The following is a 20,551-nucleotide window of genomic DNA, read 5'->3' on the forward strand; positions in this document are numbered from 1 at the left end:
AGGGCCGCGATAAAAGGGTACGTTTGTAGTTTGACTTTCCATAGGAACGCATTGTCTAACCTATAGCAATAACTACTGGACGAAATTAACCAGAATTTGGCAGAAAGGTAGATGTTAGGCAGATTGTGCTTTTTATTATTTGGTGTAAATATATGTTCAGACGTTTTTCAGAAATTTAAAAAAGGAAAAGATAGATGTATCTCTGGTTGCGAAGCCTTCGCAAAAAAAAGACAAGCTTGTGCAGAAAACTGTACCACTCTGCTTGGTTGCCAACACTTTAACCAGGAAGTGTTGGCAGCAATCTTGGGCCTCTGCTTCACAGGGACTTCATCACCCAGGTAGTAGTGCGCCAGGAGGCGTTTGCAGAGGGTGACAACTACCCCATCTGCTACCTCCAGTAAGTTCAACACAGTAGGATTGCTAAGAGGTGTTCGAAAGCCACACACATTTTGTCCACCATTCTGCAAACGCAACTCCTGCCGCACCACTGGTTGGAGGGTGAAGTCCACTATACTCCCGAAGGACCTTGGGGGCCAAGAAGCTTTTCGGGTACCTCCTCCAAGTCCTACATAGCAGAATTCCTTAGAGCTGGTCAGAGGCCCTGCCACGCACACGCACACACACACAACCCCACACCCCCCTTTCTGGTCAGTGTGGGTGCCACAAAAGGCCACAAACTTGTCCCAGCACCCAGAGTTGACAGACTTTGTAGAGTGATGCCAGACAGCAAGTGTGACATCCACAACTTTGGGGGATATGCGTGATCGAAAACAGTCAATTGCTTACGCTCAATCTTCACAGATGGAGTTGATCAGGCTGCCGCTTAGAGAGAATCTCCTATTGCAGCTGCAGGGCAGGGGCCTACATCAGAACAAGTGCAGAGGACAGATGCTCCAGCCCAGTAATTTCAGGTACCACACCCTCATTGCCCAGTCGTTTCAATCTTTACATCTCTGGGAAGAAGTACATGAGTCCAGGTCTCCACTCTAGCCAGAACGCATCTCTAAGACAAAGCTCTCTTGGAAACTCCAGCGCACAAACGTTTTTAAATTGTGTCTTCTTGGTGGTGGCAAAAAAAGATCTAGCTAAAGACCTCCCCATTACTAGAGGTCCTATGACCCCTTCAGCTGGGAAGATGTTTTGCATAGGTGTTTGTTCATCAGATGTTGTCTGGTGTCGAACAACTAGTCTTTTTTGTAGCTGAACAGTCCCAGAACACTGGAACAGATAGTAAAAAAAAAAGTAACTGGATGCGGAGTCATGGCCTCGTACACTGAGTTACGAAAGTTCACCTCAAAACTGAAACTTATACTTCAAAGAAATACAGTTTTCAATGTAGACGCCCAACACCAGATGGCAGGAGTATAAACAGGTCATTTACAGCTTCACACGCCACAAAATATTGTCACCGTTTTCTTCAAAGTTGTCTTTTCTAAAGAAAAGTTTGTTTTATTGAAATTTTGCAAAGGGTGCTCTGGGACCCCACAGCTGGGACTGTTTTGAACTTATGATTTCAGTGGAGATACCTTGGAGGATAATTTTTCACCGTCATGGCTACCAGTCATTGAATATTTCACTTCCACCTCACAAGAAATTGGATTGCAATTGGGTAATGGAGTTGGCAACAAAGGTACATTTCTCACCAGCACAGGAATGCAGAATTGAATTAACAAGAATTGTTAAATTACCACATACACCGTTAAAACAACAAATGAGAAATGAAAACAGAAGTCAGCTGCATCAAAAGTTAACATGGTGCTTGAAGAAAAAAAAAAAATATTCCACATTAAAAACTGACATTTTAAGGCAAGTAAGCACTGACTGGCAAAAATACACAATAAAAAGGACCCTAACCTAACTAAGGCAAATATATTTTAAATACTGTTTAGTTTAGGTTCCAACAATGGAAAAGATATGGAATCTACAGAAAATTTAGAGCAGGGCAACAAGTGTTACAAATGTTACAATGTGAGGAAAAATAGTAGTTTATTACACACATGAGGGAGTGCGAGAAGAAATGGACCCCATGTACAACCTCCTAACCTTAAAGACAACTCCAAGGTCCTAGGTAAGAAGATCATTTCTTTGGGTCACCGGGTACCACTAGAAAATAAAAAATGGGACACCTCATTCACCTTATTGTGACATTCTTCATCATAGGTGTCCACCACTTGTGGGAGTTCAAGATAATATTCGAAGATTCTTTTTCTGGATAGGAGCGAAGATCCAGTTGTTAAAAATACCTTGCGGGTATACCAAGAGTGTTTTTTTTTACTTTGCTGGGTAACTGCGGTATAATTAGAAAAAATTGTTTAGGGATACCTCCTGAATATTATAATTCAAACATTCATGCACCATTCTGAGTCGGACAATTTCAATCCCTGATAATGTCAGAGGCCTTCTTGAGGGTGATAACTAAAGATCCCTAGCTATCTAATGTCCGAGGTGATTCATAAATATTCGCACATTGAAACTTAGAGCTGAATCTTAAAGTTGCTCAACAATGAAAGGAATTTCAAATGACTGACAAGGGATCCCACAGCTAATATTGTACTGCAAGAGACAAAGGTTGGCTAACAAAGAAAGCGGAATTCTGATCTGAAAACCACCCAAAAGATCCCTTATTTGTACATACTACCAAAGGTTGATAAAGGAAAATATTCTGCACTTAGAACACCAATTGACTCCAGCATCGGATCAGCCCTAGAATCTCGATCCCAATTCTCGTTTTGGTAACGGAGAACCATGGTGAAGAGAATGGCATCCTACATTAACCCCTTCGACGCGCATGACGGAGCGGTTCCGTCATGCACGTCGGTTGCGCTGTGCGCACGACGGAACCGCTCCGTCATGGCCCCGCCCGCGCACGGAACCTTCAGCGCGGCGCGGAAATCCGCGCCGCGCTGAAGGGGTTAAGGAAATAAAAGAGGTTTTGAATATCTTAGAAGGAATAACATTTGATGCTCAATTGGAGATATGAGTGACTATGGACTTGGACTCCCTATATAATATTATTCCCTAAGGGGAATCTCCTAAAGTATATTACAGAGTAACAATGGTATTCCACAACACCTAAGAACTTTGCAGTCAGAGGAGTGCAAGCTAAATAGGGTCGGGCGAGAACACAATCTTGTCTAACCCCTTGACTGATCTCAATCTTGTCTGCCAGGTCCCCAGCGGTATTCCACCGGACCTAAGGGTTTTCTTTTCCTCCAATGCCTCTTAGAGAATTCCTGCAGCAGGAATGCCCACTAGATATTCAGGATTTTTTTGTTTGTTTTTTGTTTTCTAATGCATGCAGGGAGCGGCCCGTAGGGCAAGGGTCGCTCCCCTTTGGAGGAAATAGTGTGTGGCCGTTTCTGCTCCCCTGGGTTCTAGATGGCCCACTAGGACACCAGGGATTTCTTATTTCAGTTTAATTTTTTTATATATGAAATGCATGCGGGGAGCGGCCCCTTGGCAAGGGTAGCTCCCCTTTGGAAGGCATTTTGTGCGGCTGTTTCTGCCCTGCTGGGGGTGGGAAGGGCAGATCGGCTCAAAAATATTTTAGATGGCCCACTAGGCCACCAGGAATTTTTTGTAGTTGATTTTCTTATATATGAAATGCATGCGGAGAGCTGCACGTTGGGCAAGGGTCGCTCCCCTTTGGGGGGCATTTTGCATGGCAGTTTCTGCCCCGGGGGAGTGGGGGGGGGGGGGGGGGGGGAGGAGGGGGCGGCAGATTGGCCCAAAAATATTTTAGATGGACCACTAGGCCACCAGGGATTTGTTTAATATAAATGTTTGTGGGAAGCAGCCCCTTGGGCAAGGGTCGTTCACCTTTATCATGGTGAATACTGTGCTGTTAAACACCAGGGATTGTTTCTGTGTTTGGGGAGCAGCCTCTTTGGGGGCTGATGGGCCATATGTTTAAAGGCCTATTTGTCACCAAGGGGTGGCAGAAGCCACTAGACACCAGTATTTTTTTATGCTGTTAGGGAGCAGCCCCTTGGGCAAGGGTCACTCCCTTTTTAAGGGAGTGAATATTTTGGCTGTTTCTGCCCCCCTTGAGGGTAGATCGGCCTTATGCTTTTAGGCCCACCGACCCCTCAGCTTGGCTGGTGAATTGCGTGTGGACTGGGGCATTATTTGCATATGTGATTGTTTTATTTCTCCTTTTTAGTCCAGTGTAAAGCATTTGGTTCTTGTTTGCCGTTTCAGCAGTGGTCGATCTGCAGTTTTGCATAGTTGCATTTATTTGCTAAGAAAAACATTTGTTATTGTGTTTACTCCAAATGAGTATGATTATCATGCAGAAGTAAATTTTTTGTAAGTGATGTCGTAACAGCAGCATATTTAGTTTGTGTTTTGAGCATGACATTTTTACGATGTGGTTTGTGTTGTCTTATGTTAATTTCCTTTTTCCTCTTTTGGTGGGAAATTGTTGGTCCTGGCTTTGTGCATCAGTAGGTGGTGGTGGGTCTAGCTGCTTCTGACAAGTGAGTGGTATAGTTTTGGAGTATACAAGTCTTCGTGATAAAGCCACATTTTGTTTATTTTATTAATTATTTTACCAAGTGTTAGTTGTTGTTGACTTGTTTGACAAGTTACCTTTGTGAGCAAGGATTGCTAGCCGCAGAATTACTGCTCAGCAGGTGGTTGCTATGCTTTTTTAATCTTCCTCTGACCAAGATTAGGAGACTCACAGAGCGTCTGAGGGAGAGGAGGAAGTGCAAGATTCTGGCAGTGAGTTTTCAGCCCACAAGGAATCATCCGATGATGAAGCTACTCTCAGTGCGGATGAAGTGCCTATTTTAGAGGAGGACACGGATGTGTCGATGGTGCAGCAAGAGGCATACGGATTGCAGCCTGGGGCTGCAAGGCTTCCCATTGGAAGTGCTGGACTCTGGGTTGATCAAAACATGGTGTAGCCGGTGTTGCCTGCCTATAGTAGTGATGCAGGATGTAGAGTGAATTGTGAAAATAATTTTTTTCTGTTTATGTATGATGTATTTTTGCATGAGATTGTTGAGCAGACTAATTTGTATGCTGAAAAGTATGTGAGAGACTAGTGATAGAGTTAGGCCCCACTCTAGAGCTATCCGGTGGACTCCCACAAATCTGGATGAGATTATGTTTTGGGTGTGACTTTTTTGATGCGCTTGATAAAGAAGCAGTCCATGGCTTCATATTCGTCGACCAGTCCATTGATGGCAACAGCCATATTTCCTGCAATTATAAGTTGTGATCCGGATTTACTTGTGCTTTGGATGCTACATTCGGTTGATAATGCTTCGGCGTTGCCACAAAATCACCCTGACTGAGACCGTCTTTTTAAGATTCGGCCTGCTCTTGATCACTTTGTATATCAGTTTTCAGAGATCTATACTCCAGGGAAAGAAACAGCTGTTAAGTCTTTGGTCCTGTTCAAGGGCAGTTTAGTTTTTAGACAGTACATTCCTAGCAAGAGTGCACGTTATGGAATTAAGATGTACATGTTGTCTGAGAGTAGGAAAGGATAGGTTATGATTTCCAGGTGTACACTGGCAGGGAGTCCACTATTGATCCCCCTGGTTGTCCGTCCACTTTAGGAGTTTCAGTGAAAATTGCATGGGAACTCGCTAGGACTTTTTAGCAAAGGTCACCATTTGTACCTAGATAACTTCTAAACTGCTATTCAATTGTTTTAGGAATTGTTCGAAGTGGACACTCTTGCTTGTGGCGCAATCCTATCTAACCGGAAAGGTCACCCAAAAGAGCTGGTTTGCAAAAAAAAGCTTCAGAGGGGACAGTGCAATGCCTTGCGTAGTGATGAACTGCTAGCTGTGAAATTTGTGGACAGGAGGGATGTGTACATGCTGACTACCATCCATGATGAAAGTACTTCACTTGTGCCTGTTTGGGGTCAGGTCGCTGAAGTGCACAAACCTGTGTACATTGTAGACTACAATAAGCACATGTGTGGTATCGATAGAGTAGATCAGAGGTTGGAACCGTACATTGCTATTCGTAAGGCTAACATTTGGTATAAGAAGTTGGCCATCCATCTATTCAATTTAGCAACTTTCAATGCTTTTGTTGTGTTCAAGGAGTGCTCTCCAGCATTGAAGATTACTTTTGTTCAGTTTCAGGAGTCTAGGATAGGCCTTGTTGTAGTGGAACAGGTAAGTGTTCCTAGAGTTGGAGTGGAGGAGGATGTGGTTAGAAAAGAAAGATCGCCACTTTCCCGATGTAATTCCTCTCACGCCCAAATACACAATCCCTGTAAGAGATGTAGAGTTTGTTTGTGAAGAGGTATGCGGAAGGAGAGTCGTATGCACTGTGCTGATTGTCCTAATCCTGGGCTGTGTGTGCCCACGTTTCAGATTGCATCACACTCAAGAGATTTTGGGAGGGGTGTGGCCAAGATGGTGGTAGGACGCAGCCCGCTCGTCTCCCGATCCCAGTCTGTCGGCCTGGGCGCTTCACAGCGCCACTTATGAGCTGCAGACCCCCAGAGCTGTAGAGAACAGCAGCCGGAGCATATGGGCAAGCTTTTTCATTGTCCCTCAATGACGTACACCCACGAAACGGCATCCTAGTGCATCGAGCACCCGGACTCAAGATGGCAGCCAGGCCCTAACTGCGGGCTCGGAAAGACGGTTGACACGCTGGAGGTGCTTCCAGGAGATGCCTGAGGAGTCTGGAGACCTGTCGGCACCTTGATCTGATTGGGGCGGCCCGGCAAACACCCTTCCGTGATCGGGTGAGAGAGGTGAGATCGGCGGCTGCAGAGCGAAGGTGCTGGTGTCCCCGGGACCGACCTGCCCAGTGGAGTCTGGAGAGCCTCGCTCAGCAGGGTTGCTGCTACAATACACGGAGGCTGCAGATGTGGGGCCAGAGGTGAGAGCATTGGCGATTCCCGCGCACTTCTCCCGCCTGTGAGAGCCTGTGCCCATCCCGGGCGCATCTACGCACCACAGCCCCTGGGCTGTGTGGAGTTGGCCCAGTTCGATTAGCTCGGGAACCCCTGGGGCGCCGCTTGAGGGCCCTTGCACTGACTTTGGCTATCCACAAAAGCAGGAGGCTCAGGGCTCATCGGAAGGAACTGGGGTGGGGTGAGCCGGCCCGCGGTTCCACACAGATTACTTGCTGCTTGATACCTCGCAGTGCAGGGGAGGTGCGGCGCTAGCGCCTTTGTGGCTGAGAGACATGCAACGTTACACCACCACACCTGAGGGGGAGCATTACTACAGGCACCGCCGAAACCAACGCAAGGCCTAGCACCCGCCCGGGTTGGGTTACACGGCGTCGGGGCCTAGGAAAGTAGGGCGCTCTCCGGGTGGTGATGTCTGCCCCGTGGGAGGAGCCATTGCAATTGGACGACCCCTGTGGGTGGATACGTTGAGCCCATCTCTCGGATCAGGAGCACTGCTACCAGGGTCTCCCTGCTGTCGGCTCCCAAGACAAGCATCGCCAAGGCCTTCCTTGGTGGTGGGAGGTGCCTCCCCCGGATTATCCGTCCAGATGCAACCCCGCAGCACACCTAACCCACGGGCGGTACTGAAGCTGGAGGTGTGGCGGGAGGCCATTAGATTCCCACACTGCGAGAAGAGGACGTGTGCCCCGGGCCCCATTCCCCTGTTTCAGGGGAGACCCCTGCATATCGACGGCTGCCTTGTCCCCACGGCTACGGCCTAAGCATGTCCACCACGCGGGGAAAGGAGGGAAAGGGAAAGGATGATAGGACCGTGAAGGACCTGTTCGCTAAGATGTCGAGTGCGACTGGTGGAGGGGGCCGCATCTCTCCGACCAATACTGGGGGGCAGGAGACGGAGCAAGCAGACGAGCCAGTCACAAGAACATTCCTGTCCCAGCTATTCTCGGCCTTGAGAGAAGATCACCATACCCTTAAAAAAGACTTCGCCGATGAGATGAAAGAGGTGCGCAGGGACTTGGACACAGTGGGCGAAAGGGTGGCGACTATGGAGGACCACGAACAATCTTGCGACGAGGAAGTTGAACATCTACATCAAGAAGTGATCCGCTTGCAGGCACAACAAATCGATCTCCAGGCCCACGAGGAGGACTTGGAAAATCGATCCCGTAGCAATAACATACAGGTGAGGGGCGTTGCTTCCGACGAAGAAGATAAAGACATCACTGGCTACCTCCAAGAACTGTTCCGCCATGTGCTGCAAGAACCTCCAGACTTTGCTATCAAAATAGACCGAGCTCACAGAATTGGCCTGCAGTGAAGGGCCCCAGCACCTCCTTCTGCTATCCTGGCCTTCCTACCGGATTTCCCTATCAACAGCGAAATCCGGACTGGGGGCTGATGCCTGAATTTCACCAGGGTCAGATAAGTGAACTATAGCATAGCTGGGGGGCGGTGGGCAGGCAGGCGGGGGACCGTCAGCACGATTCACAGTTGCATGACCTGCTGGAGTGCCCTGACGTTACCATACCACCTCTGGCTACACCCCTATGTAAAACGCCGACAAACTGGATTGGGAGCCATGCACACACTCGGGGTTCCGAATAGATTGTACGGTTTCCCTCTCCCTTCGCCATGGCGACTGTGAAAGTTCTCAAAATTAATGTAAAGGGGCTTAACAACCCAGTAAAGAGGCACGCAGTCCTGTCATACTTGGAGAGCGCACAGGCAGACGTGTGTCTCCTACAAGAGACGCACCTCCTCCCCAAAGATGCCCACCGCATGCTATCACGGGCCTTCCCTCTCCAGTACTGCTCCTCCTTGGGGAAGTAAAAGGCCGGGTAGCCATTCTTATCTCTAGAAGCTGGAAGGGGGGGGGGGGGGGGGGGAGATGAAGGAGAAAGTGTCAGAACTCAAGGGGAGGTTATTGGCTTATACTCTCCAATTTGGTAATCAGCTCCTAGTGATCGGCTCCATCTACGCTCCTAATCCAGGCCAGGAAACTTTTCTCCAAGCTGCCCTGGCGGATTTACTGGCAGATGTACGGGCAGATGTACGGGCGCATGACACTGGTGGGGGACCTCAACATAGTCATGGACTCTAATATGGACAGGTCACACGCATCTTTTTATGGAGGGGAGCTCGAGGGAGGGGAAGGAATGGTTGAGGAAAATGGGCTTGATCGACATATGGAGGGCGGCACATCCCTCATCGAAACAATACACATTCTTCTCCCATGCCCATAAGTCTTATGCCCGCTTAGACCACTTTCTGTGGAGGTAAATGTTGTGGTGAAGGAGACATGCATTGAACCCATGGCTATCGGATCATGATGCATTGACGGTGCAGGTCTTGCTGAACCCATGCATACATCAGAATATAAGTTGGAGACTTAAGGACCACATGCTCCACGACACGGAGGTGGTGCAGCAACTTTTTACCTGCATTAGGGATTATCTCACCATAACTGATACTCTGGACATTGCAGTTACGACACTGTGGGAAGCACTGAAAGCGGTGGTACGGGAGGAGCTTATAGGGATCGCAGCAGCCCAAAACAGAGAGCGCAAAGAGGTGAGAGCTAACTTGTCAGCACAGGTACGGGAGCTTGAAAGGGTGCATAGTAAGACTGGGGCCCCTAGGGTCTGGCGGCAGTTGAAGGCGGCGAGGGCACAACTTGCTGTCCTCGATTTGGATAGAGCGGAATATGCAGCGGTCCGCTTGAAGCATTCCTATTACGTCGGGGTGGGGGGCGGGTTCCGCACAGGCCGGCTCCTGACCAACCGGATATGGGCCCAGAGACAGCGAACGCAGGTTTCCTCGCTACAGAGGGAAGGCGGGGGAGAAATTAGCCATGACACCATGCTTGCGGCAGCAATAGTGGTATTGCCCAAGCCAGGTAAGGACAAGCAACAATGCAGCTCGTATCGCCCGATTTCTCTACTAAATGTAGATTTCAAGAACCTCACGGGAATCCTTGCGTCGCGTCTGAGCCCCTACATGCCAAATTTGATAGAAACCGATAAGGCGGGGTTTATCCAGTCCCGACAATGCAGCGATAACACGAAGAGAATACTCCATCTCGTAGATGAGGCTCAAACGCAAATGGATGCCCTCCTGCGGACGATTGACGCCGAAAAAGCGTTTGATCGGGTGGACTGGGGGTTCCTGGGACACACAATGGTGAAATTTGGCCTAGGTGAGTGGTTCCGGGAATGGGTGGGTTGCTGCTATACCGAGCCTACCGGGCGCATCAGAGTCAATGGCATCTCCTCCACACCCTTCACTATCCAAAGAGGCACCAGGCAGGGGTGTCCGCTGTCACAGTTATTGTTCGCTCTCTACATAGAAACTTTGGAGCAGCGGGTCAGAGATAACCCTAGAATTGGGGGGGATCCCCTTTGGGGGGGAAACTCACCCTATCAGCCTTTACGCCGATGATGTACTAGCAGCTTTGACGTAACCTAGGCTCTCCCTTCCCGCAGGAATTGGATGCATTCAGACAAGTCTCTGGCTTTCGGGTCAATGTGAGCAAATCCCTGGCACAGATTCTCGGCCCGGCAGCATCCTTCTCATTGCCCTCACCGACGTCTACAGGCGCCTGGTTAGCCGGTATAAAGGCTGCGGATACAATTCCGTACCTCGGCCTAGATTTGGCACCAATGGTTCAACGAACGGCCCAGTTGAACTACGCTAGGCTGTCGCATCAAGCTGTGAAAGATTTGGGCTCTTGGAGCAAGCATCACTTATCTCTCCTCGGGCGGGTAGCTGCGGTCAAAAAGTCACTACTTCCTAGAGCGCTCTACTTGTTTCAGACCTTGCCGGTTCAGCCCCCCACTGGAGTGCTTACATCGCTGTAGCGTAGCATCAATCAGTTTGTATGGGCAGGGAAGAGACCACGGATGAACAAGACCCTAGGATACATGCACCCAGACAATAGGGACCTTGGGATACCGGATCTCCTTAACTACTATAAAGCGGCCCAACTGCGTTACTTAGTGGAGTGGGCAAGGCCGGAGTCCGAAAAGCGGTGGCTTTTTCAGGACAGAGCACTAGCCGGCACTCCCTTGTGGAAGGTCCCCTTTCTCCGGAGGTCGCAGCGACTGCGGGGCCTGCTGGGCGCTCCAGTCACTAAGTCAGTAATGGCGGTCTGGGATGGGGTGGCGACATCCAAGAAACTCACAACTTTTCCCTCTCCGCAGACCTCTGTTTGGCAATAGCGAACTCACCCCTGGCATGTCTGACAAATCATTTAGGGAATGGCGCAACACCTCGTGCCGCTCGGTAGGTCACTTATTTGATCTTTCCGGGGTAATCTCGTTCACCCAGTTGAAGTCAGAATATGGGATCCCTCAGACCGAGAGATTGGGGTATTTGCAGATTCGACACTGGGTCCTCCAGCCCGAGATGCGGGAACAGTGTGGGGGGGGGGGGGGGGGGGGGGGGGGGAAGGTCGCAAATTGACCAAATGTGAAAAATGGCTAATCACCAAGATCACAGACAAAGGGATAATATCAGAAATGTACGACATGTTCCGGGATGGCCCACGCCCGCACGCAACCCCGAGTCAGCAGCGATGGGTGATAGAATTAGGAGATGACCTCTCTGGGAAGGACTTGGAGTGCATTTATTACAGAGTAAAGCACACTGCCCGAATTGTAGCTAGTATTGAAACCGCTATGAAAATAGCGACATAATGGTATCTAACACGCGCGCGTCTCCACAGGGGCCATCATCAGGGGAGTCCCACCTGCTGGCGAGGCTGTGACAAAGAGGGCACTCTGCTTCATATACTGTGGGAACGTACAATGATGTCCTCCTATTGGTCCAAAATTCTAGATGAGAGATGACCTATTCGACGCTGAAATCCCGCGGCTTCCGGTGTATGTGGTCCTGGGCTTACCCAACCCCATTACATTTCCCCTGAAGAGCAGGAAAGGGTGACAGATGGTATTCGCACTAGGTGCAGCTTTACAGAATACTTTGATGCACTGGGGACGAATACTCCTCCTACATACGTGGGGTGGCTTCATCGCATATGGCACATCATTGGGATGGAACCCATTTCTGGCACGCTGACTGGCTCAGCTGCCTCGTTTCAGAAAATATGGAGTAAATTTTTTAAATTGCTCCTGGCAGAATTCAATGAGATCACGCAGCCCAAATACCGGAGGGTGGTGCGACTCTCCGACCTGGGGACAAAGCTGCCACCTACTTCCACTGTATGAAGGAAATCGTTTTTGCGTTGAGACAAGATTTGGTCAGTCAGGGGCCGAGGGATATCGGTTGGGGCCGAGGGATATCGGTTGGGGCCGAGGGGGGTGGGGGTGTTTCAGTTCTTTGTTTCACATAAAAAGTGCTATCTTTTGCAATGCAATGTTCTCCTAGCCTTGACAGGGACACGAATGCACAATTTTATCGGCGAGCAATATGCCCTTTTTACATTACATATATGTATGTATGACATTCTCTGGCCTATTACTGCTAATGTTGATGGAATATTTTCGGTTTTTGAAAATGCTAATAAAAACATTTAAACGTCAAAAAAAGATTTTGCGTGCATTTGTGAGTCAAATAGTGTAGTGCCTGGTCTGTATGGTTTTATATTTGTTGTTCAGTTTCACGGTGGGTATTATAATGATGTCTTTAGTTACTGCTGCTGTGTTTGTAGTTCTAGTTTTGCATCTAGTTCCAATTGGTTTGTGTTTTCTTGTTATAAAAACAAAACATTGACAGTGTGAGTGGACTGGCGATTGGCTGGCGGTGTGCATGGACTGGCTCGTGGCTGGCGGCGTGCGTTAGCTGACATGTGAATATTGACTCGTTGCTGGTCATTACACACTGATAGCCAAATGCCACAGCGCACACTATGTCAACCACCAGCCAGTGTGATTGCTGGGTCAGTCATGTGGGCGTATGAAAGTGATGAGCTCTTGAATGGCGCAGTCTGTTGATGTGAATGTTGTAATGTGCACGGGCTTGCAGCTGGCGGTGTGAATGGTCTTGTGTGTCACGTATGAAAGGTGTGTGAATGGCCTTTAAAGAAGTTGGTACCTTGCTGTGGCTTTACAGCTCACAAACTGCAAGTCATTGGTTCATATTTTAACCTTTTAATTATTAACAGTGCATTTCCTTTTTGTGAAATCTCGCTAATAAAATGCACATTTTGAACCTTTCACTCACACTCATGCCAAATTCAACCAGCATGTGTGTGAAGTTGAGGAACAGATGGATAGGCAGTCATATTTGTCTTATCTGTCTTTCTGTGCTAAGGTGTAGTCTCTCTCTAGGAAAAATGTATGAACTTTAGATATTTTTGTAAACCAATAAAAAATGGGGAGTGCTGGGTGGTGTGCCTCTCATGGATCCCAACAATTGTTTTATTTTTTACTCACAATGCCTTGCAAACCTCTGAAGAAGAGACCCGGGGGAGTCCCGGGAGGTATGGCTTGCATGGATCCTCCAACGTTTTCCTACCCAGAATCCCCTGCAAACCTCAAATTTAGCTAAAAGAAAAATCCCATTTTCCTCGGGTTTCTGTGTGGGAAAGTTGGGGGATCACCAGGCTTACACAAATTTCCTACCACCCAGCGTTCCCACAGTTCTCCCGATACATATGGTACCTCACTCGCGCGTGTGAGCCAAGTACCCACGACAGGCAATGGTCCAAAACATATTGTGGAGGATTCAAAATTATCATAAAACGACCTGGTTTTGCAAGGGGAGCACCTGGGCTTTTGGCACCGGGCTCGCGGCCATCTAGGGATCACACAGATTCCACACTTTCCATCACGGAAAAGGTGTTTTATTTTTGACAAAGTTTGAGGTTTGCATGGGATTCTGGGTAACAACCTGGTGAGAGCCAGGCAGGTCACTCCCTCATGGATTCCCCTGGGTGTCTAGTTTAAAAAAAAGTGTATAGGTTTGTTAGGTTTCCCTAGGTGCCGGCAGAACTAGGGTTTGAAATACACAGCTAGACATTTTGTAAAAAAAAAAAGTCTGTTTTCACTGCCAAAATGTGGTGCGTCCACGTTGCGTTTTGGCACATTTCCTGTCGCGGGCACTAGGCCTAACCACACAAGTGAGGTACCATTTTTATCTGGAGACTTGGGGGAATACAGAATTGTTGAGCAACTGTTATTACCTATTGACTTTCGATGCATTTCTCCCTTTCAAATGTAAGACAATGTGTATAAAAGAAGTCACATTGAAAAATGTTCTATAATTCACATGCTAATATTGGTACCACAATTTCGGGGATGTGCATATAGCTACTGTTTCTAAACTCTATATTTTGATAGCATTTCGGAAATACATAGGTGTCTTTGATACCCATTTTTCACTCTTTATATTTTAACAAATGAATTGCAATATACCCGGTACACAATGAAAAAACATTGGAAGATGCTGCTCAGTTATTAGCTCTGGGTTCCTCTGCTTCTTGATGAACCTACAAGTCCTATATATCCCCACAACCAGAAGTGTCCAGAGGATGTAACAATATTGCTTTCAAAAATATGTCGTACATAGAAGTTACAGGTGAAAACGCTGGCACAAATGACTGTTTTTTCAAACTCATTTTCAAATTTCTTATTTTTAACTTGTTCCTTTTTATTCAAAAAAGACCTTGAAGAATTTTCACAAATGAAAACTTGCGGAATTCAGAATGTTGTCTACTTTTCTGAAAACTAAGAGTAAACTAATACTGCAGGTAAACAAACGAACATACTACACATCATTTTGATCCACGTAATATGGAGAAGACATAAAATTAGCGATTACTGAAAATACATGGGGACAACTGGTCCAAATACACCCTCCAGATTGCTGTATTACGAACAACGATGAATTTATCTTTTGAAATCTCACAAAATTGGTCTCATAATGAAATACAATAAACAGGGGGAAGCGAGAGGGCACTAGACTGTTCCACAATACCAAACCTACAATAAGACTATAGGCCCTTATAAGTTCATGAAAGCCAGAGTCCAACCAGGTAGAGTGAGTGAGTGAGTGAGTGAGTGAGTGAGTGAGTGAGTGAGTGAGTGAGTGAGTGAGTGAGTGAGTGAGTGAGTGAGTGAGTGAGTGAGTGAGTGAGTGAGTGAGTGAGTGAGTGAGTGTGTGTGTGTGTGTGTGTGTGTGTGGGGGGGGGGGGGGGGGGGGGGAGTATTTAATTTTCAAAGGCAGGTCTATGGAGATAACTTCCAACCAACCAATTTTTAAAGACAAAAACATTGCTTACAATAATTCGAAGTGTACATAGGTCTACCATTTTATTAAGTACTGAAGATGGAATCCATATAAGGTGGAGGATATACTAGATAAAAAATCCACAACATTGTGCAGAAGAAAAATACCAGTATCATACTGGCATTAGTGTTTATGCCCAATGACTTTGACCAGCTAATCTATAAATTAGTTATGGAACCTGCTCTCCGGACCAGGAGCTCCATAATCGCCTACCTTTGACTAAAGGACTGGCACAAGTCCTTCCATTAGAACTACAAACTCCAAGATCGCTGGTGTGCAACCAGATGACAGACACCACCGCATCACGTCATCACTTGTGCAAAATGTTGAAAGTCAACGCTGCATACATTCAAAGGCTACCAACACAACGGTAACAATATAATACATAGGGACTGCCACCCATCAAGCTCATGAAGACTAACAGAGTATAAGGAATAGGCCTATAACTATGGGCACACAGAGACCAACAAACTATAAATTAGATAGATAAATAGATATATGGAACAAGCCTTCTCAATACGCTGATAGCATGAATACCCAAGATGGAGCTGAAACAACTCCCTGACCACAATTATTATGGAAAAGAGTAGTATGTGTATGTTACATAAGTCTTTGAATAAAGCACAGTCCATGCATGCCTTTTATATTTGCTTAATGCGAAGAGCCCAGGACACTTTATCGAGATAAAGGGCCCACCATACCGACATATCTTAGACTCACGCATGCAAGATTCTTGAGCCATAAAAGATATGCAACTATTCGACCGTTGCCACAATTCCTATAGAAATGCTATGCTTGAGTTTTTTGCTATTTGACTCCTACTAAGTATTGTCCACGCATGTCTTTTTATGTTGAAAAATGCTAAGTGTCCAGAACACCTTACTCCCATTTACAGACTCAAATAAGAAAATCAACGACAACATGAGGTTATACTATTACAAGAAAAGAGGGCTTCATAATGGGATTACAGGAGGTATGATACAGCATCAATACTGATCCATTTAGAATGGATACAACATTCATTAAAAAGATTTCCAGTGTGTGACAGAAGAGACGTGTCCCCTGGTGTTTGAGAAGTGGGTATAAACCTATGTAGGATAAGTTATGCTAGGCCACTACACTTTCACAACATCACTTGTTTTGAAATACTAGCATGCTGTAGTATGACACTTCCTGTTCCTGCACCATGTGGCTCTCGACTATTTTGTCTGCTGTGTAAAATGTTCCCCAAATATGGGGTGTACTGAGAATGATGCATGTTAATAAATAATGAAAAATAAAGAAAAAAACAAATATGCATATTGCAAAACATATTGCTAAACCAGGTATTCCAGCAACAGCATACTGGTAGGACAGCAGCATTAAGTCTCATTACAAATGTTCATACATATTTACAAATCACCCAATACATTAGATAGCTAGAGACCTGTAATTATCACTATGGAGAGGCCTGTGACCATATCAGGCAACAAAATAGGCCGAAACATGTTGGTGTGTGGACATTTTAATCACTGTATTCAGCAGACATCCCCCCAGTACTTTTTTAATCATACTATGGGTACCAAAGGGGAAAAAATAAACACTCTGGGCATACCAACAAGGTATTTTAACACCTGGATGTAAGCGCTTATCCAGATAACATTATTTTCAAATTGCACAATTGGTCGAGTCCCTCAAGGTGGTATTAACTACCTTGAGGGGAATGGACAACTATGATGAAGCATGCCTCTATAAAGTGGGCGAGGTGTCCCTACATACCCTTGGCATTGAGAAGAAAAACAACAGGACATACACATTTAAAAAATAAAGCAGGCGGACAGTGAAGTGAATTACTATTTAAAACAAAGCAATTATGGGGTGGGATGGTTCAAACTAACAAATAGATGCACGTTAGATAACCTCTCTAAAGTGATTACCAACTAAAATAGCCTTGGATGGTAGGTGGATGGAATTTCCTCACTACAGATCCTCAAGAACACTTTGATAAAGCAATTAGTATCTATCCGTTTAGGTATTGAGTAAAATGCTGCGTGTTATTTTGGTCGCTTCCATGCGCTCCTATATACAGGGCATTACATAAGACATTACCAAGCCTCAAAGCAAAAGCTCTGCCCTCGGTTACCCTTCTGAAGTCTGTAATAGTTATGTTTGTTTCCTGAACCAAATGTCGTTATATCTGCCCTCAGGAAACAGTCCAGTGAGGGAGTTCAGGGCCATATTCTTCCCTCAACTGGCAATCTGTGCTTGCCGAAAGAAAGAGTACTAAGCAGAACATCCAGCTAGAAGTGGCTGATGTGATGTTTGGGTCAGGGATGCAATACGGTGCCAGCTTTTATAGTTGTGGGGTTTAATTAAATAGGCAGAGCATCTTGAACTGGATAATGGACTCCATTGTGAGCTAGGTCATAAAGTTGGTATATGTTTTCACATAGTCCAGTCTCCACAGGTTTATGCATATTCTGGAGGCCGTCATTTAAAGTTTATGCATCCTACTGGGTTTTGGTCAGTTGAGCTTGTGTTGAAGCAGTGTAGATACCCAATACCCATGAATCTAGCCAGCTCAACTTACTGTGCAGTTCGTAGTATCAGGAGTATTTTCCAAAGCAAAGAATGGTGTATGCCAACACTAACTACAGTACTCATTTGATCCGAAAAAAAATTACGTTTTTGTCCAAATTAGTAACTCCAAGGTTTATGATTTTTTGAGAGGTGGTTAGTATGGCCTCACGCTGGAAGGAGAGTTTAACAGCGGAACTGGAGTTTGTCCTCTGCATACTACTAAAATCATATACTTGGCTCTGTTAGGATGACAGTTTATTTTTTCATTCAGTTTTGAATGCAGTTGTGTCAGCTGGTTATGTTGCCGTGGCTTTCCAGAAGAATTTGAAAGTTTGAGAGCCTAAAAAAATACCATAATGGCAAATCCGAAATGAAATGTTTATATTAAGAAATAGTTTTTAAGGTAATAAATGATGAAAAAATACACTCTGAAACAAGATACAGGTGATGTTTTTGAACACACCAGTATGACATTAAAGAGAAAAGGATATGGGTTGAATCTTAGGGTCAATGTCAGAATTATAAATAATATTTAGGTTTATTGTTAGAAGCAGTGTAAGGGAAGGGTTAATGTTTCATATGGGATTACAATCCATCTAATGTAAAGCTAAGAAAAATAATTAAGCATTCTTCCTTTTCTATCTGGTATAATTAAATTTACCATCACCACATTTATTTCTGCACAACTCAAGGAATGCACTCGATATAGCTCAAATACAACACAAAGGTGTGATAGTTGGTGTATGTATTTGCAGTAAAACATATATGGTCACATCCAAATGTAGGTATAGCGCCCTCAAAACTGAATGAGTTCCCCATCCACAGAGTCAAAAGTAGACAGAGCAGGATTAGGCAAATAACAATAATATCGATGCAAATCATACTACTGATTTTTAGAATGCAACCTTTCCAAACAAGTATTCTTCAACTCCACCTCATTTTGGATTGCTTCTTTTCATGTATGCACTACACCAGTAACTGCATGTTCAACCTAGTGTGCACAATAAATCTAGGAGATGACAAAGTTGAAGTACATTACCTTCCCAAACGTGCACGCTTAACTCTATTAAGCTGCTCCAGGTAAACTGGACAGGTAGCAAACGTCCACGTTGATCCCGAAACAGGAAGTGCCCTGTTAGGCCAAGCACAATGCCAAGAACTTGATTGTATGTTTTCAATTACACGTTACATTATTTCAAACTGACCTGAAAGCATATTAAAAAAAAAAAAGTAGAAAAGTTAACATTTTTGCAATCGTACTACTTATGCTAAGCAGAAATATGGTTGTAAAACAGTTTAACTGCACCAGCTACCATCTCCAAAACCTCTTTACCTTAAAAATTACATCTGATGAAGACTCACTAAGGTTCACTTAGGAGCAACCTAGGGTAAATTTGCTTTTTTTGACCATTCACACACATTTCCTGGAGTTAAACTATAAATTCTCCAATAAATGTTTATTATTCGCTGAGCAGAGAACGTCACTGCAGTTTAATATAAAATGAATAATAATTAACCATTCTTCCTTTTCTATTGTTATATTTCATGATCACAACATTCTTTATTTCCAGACATAATTCTAGAAATGCACCCGATATCAAAGCAAACATGTTTTGCCCCCGCAACTTAAAAAAATATATAATTTTTGTTCAACGAGGATAAAGAGAGGCACGGAGGCAACTCTAAGAAAAAAAAAACTAGAAAATAAATTCACTACGGTTTCATCAAATACGTGATAAGGTAAACAAAGAAAAAATCATGTTCTTCCCTTTCGCAACCAACACTTTCAGCAGTATGATATGCCCACCTTCTAATTATTTAAATATGCATTTGTTGAAAAACTTAAAGCTAAATGGTCTGTAAGATTCAAGTCCTCATTATGCTAATTGGTCTATAAGCGTTGATTGGAGGTCTGTGGACTGGGAGCATATAAAGAGAAGTAAACAGGTTAAGGCGTGAAAGGGGCAGGTGCGACATTCCACAAAGATCCGGCAAAGCTTGCGTTTGCCTCGAGAATCAGTAAAGTAAACCTCAAGAAATCTGTTCCTTCTGAAACCGCGCCAACCTACTGAGCCTCATTCATGTCCCAAATCTCACAGCAGAACCTCCATTGCCGAAATGTCCCAAATATCCCAGGACACCGTCACTGTCCAAATCTCAAACACAGGATGGTGACCTGCTGTGACGACAAAGATCGGGGTAAAGCATCTGCGAATGACACCGTATTACCACAGCAGGGTGCCCCCACTCACTCATCAGGAGGCAGACTAGCCAAGCAACTAGAGGTGGACCTGCCCCAGGCCTTTGGGGCAGCTCAGGGGAGGACAGCTGAAAAGCTATGGAGCGCCTTTCTGGTTGTGTGCGTGCTATACACAAACACAGGCGAGGAAACGAGAGGGAGATCTATAGCATAGTCAACAAGCATTGGCATAGCCAATAGGTCTCGCTTTTGGGACCTTAGAAGTATTTAGTTATGAAGCACAATATCCTTGGCACAACATCATTAACTGTTGCATGGGTAAACACTTATAAGGCCCCAAAGGCGAGACCTATTGGCTATGTGGCTATGCCAATGCTTTTTTTTTTTGTAAAGGAAAAGCAGTGCTATGAGGCTTCGGCTGCCACTTAGAGGTAGAGAGAGGTGTGGAGAGAGAGAGAGAGAGAGAGAGAGAGAGGTGTGGAGAGAGAGAGAGAGAGAGAGAGAGGTGTGGAGAGAGAGAGAGAGAGAGAGAGAGAGAGAGAGGTGTAGAGAGAGAGAGAGAGAGAGGTGTGGAGAGAGAGAGAGAGAGAGAGAGAGAGAGAGAGAGAGGTGTGGAGAGAGAGAGAGAGAGAGAGAGAGAGAGGTGT

General features: G+C 45.6%; 1 protein-coding gene across 5 annotated transcripts in view; it reads right to left on the reverse strand.

Moving 5' to 3' along the window:
- The window catches only part of BCL9 (BCL9 transcription coactivator), a 685,736-nt gene that overhangs the window by 226,462 nt on the left and 438,723 nt on the right, over window positions 1–20,551 (reverse strand). For 4 of the 5 annotated variants that reach the window (XM_085621192.1, XM_085621190.1, XM_085621189.1 and 1 more), the window contains one exon: window positions 18,744–18,909. The gene's annotated coding sequence lies outside the window, so the exon portion shown is untranslated. Of the gene's footprint in view, window positions 1–18,743; window positions 18,910–20,551 lie in introns of those variants that run through there. The other variant, XM_085621194.1, reaches the window with a different exon arrangement.

This window comes from Triturus cristatus, chromosome 8, assembly GCF_964204655.1.
Source record: "Triturus cristatus chromosome 8, aTriCri1.1, whole genome shotgun sequence".
NCBI lineage: Eukaryota > Metazoa > Chordata > Amphibia > Caudata > Salamandridae > Triturus > Triturus cristatus.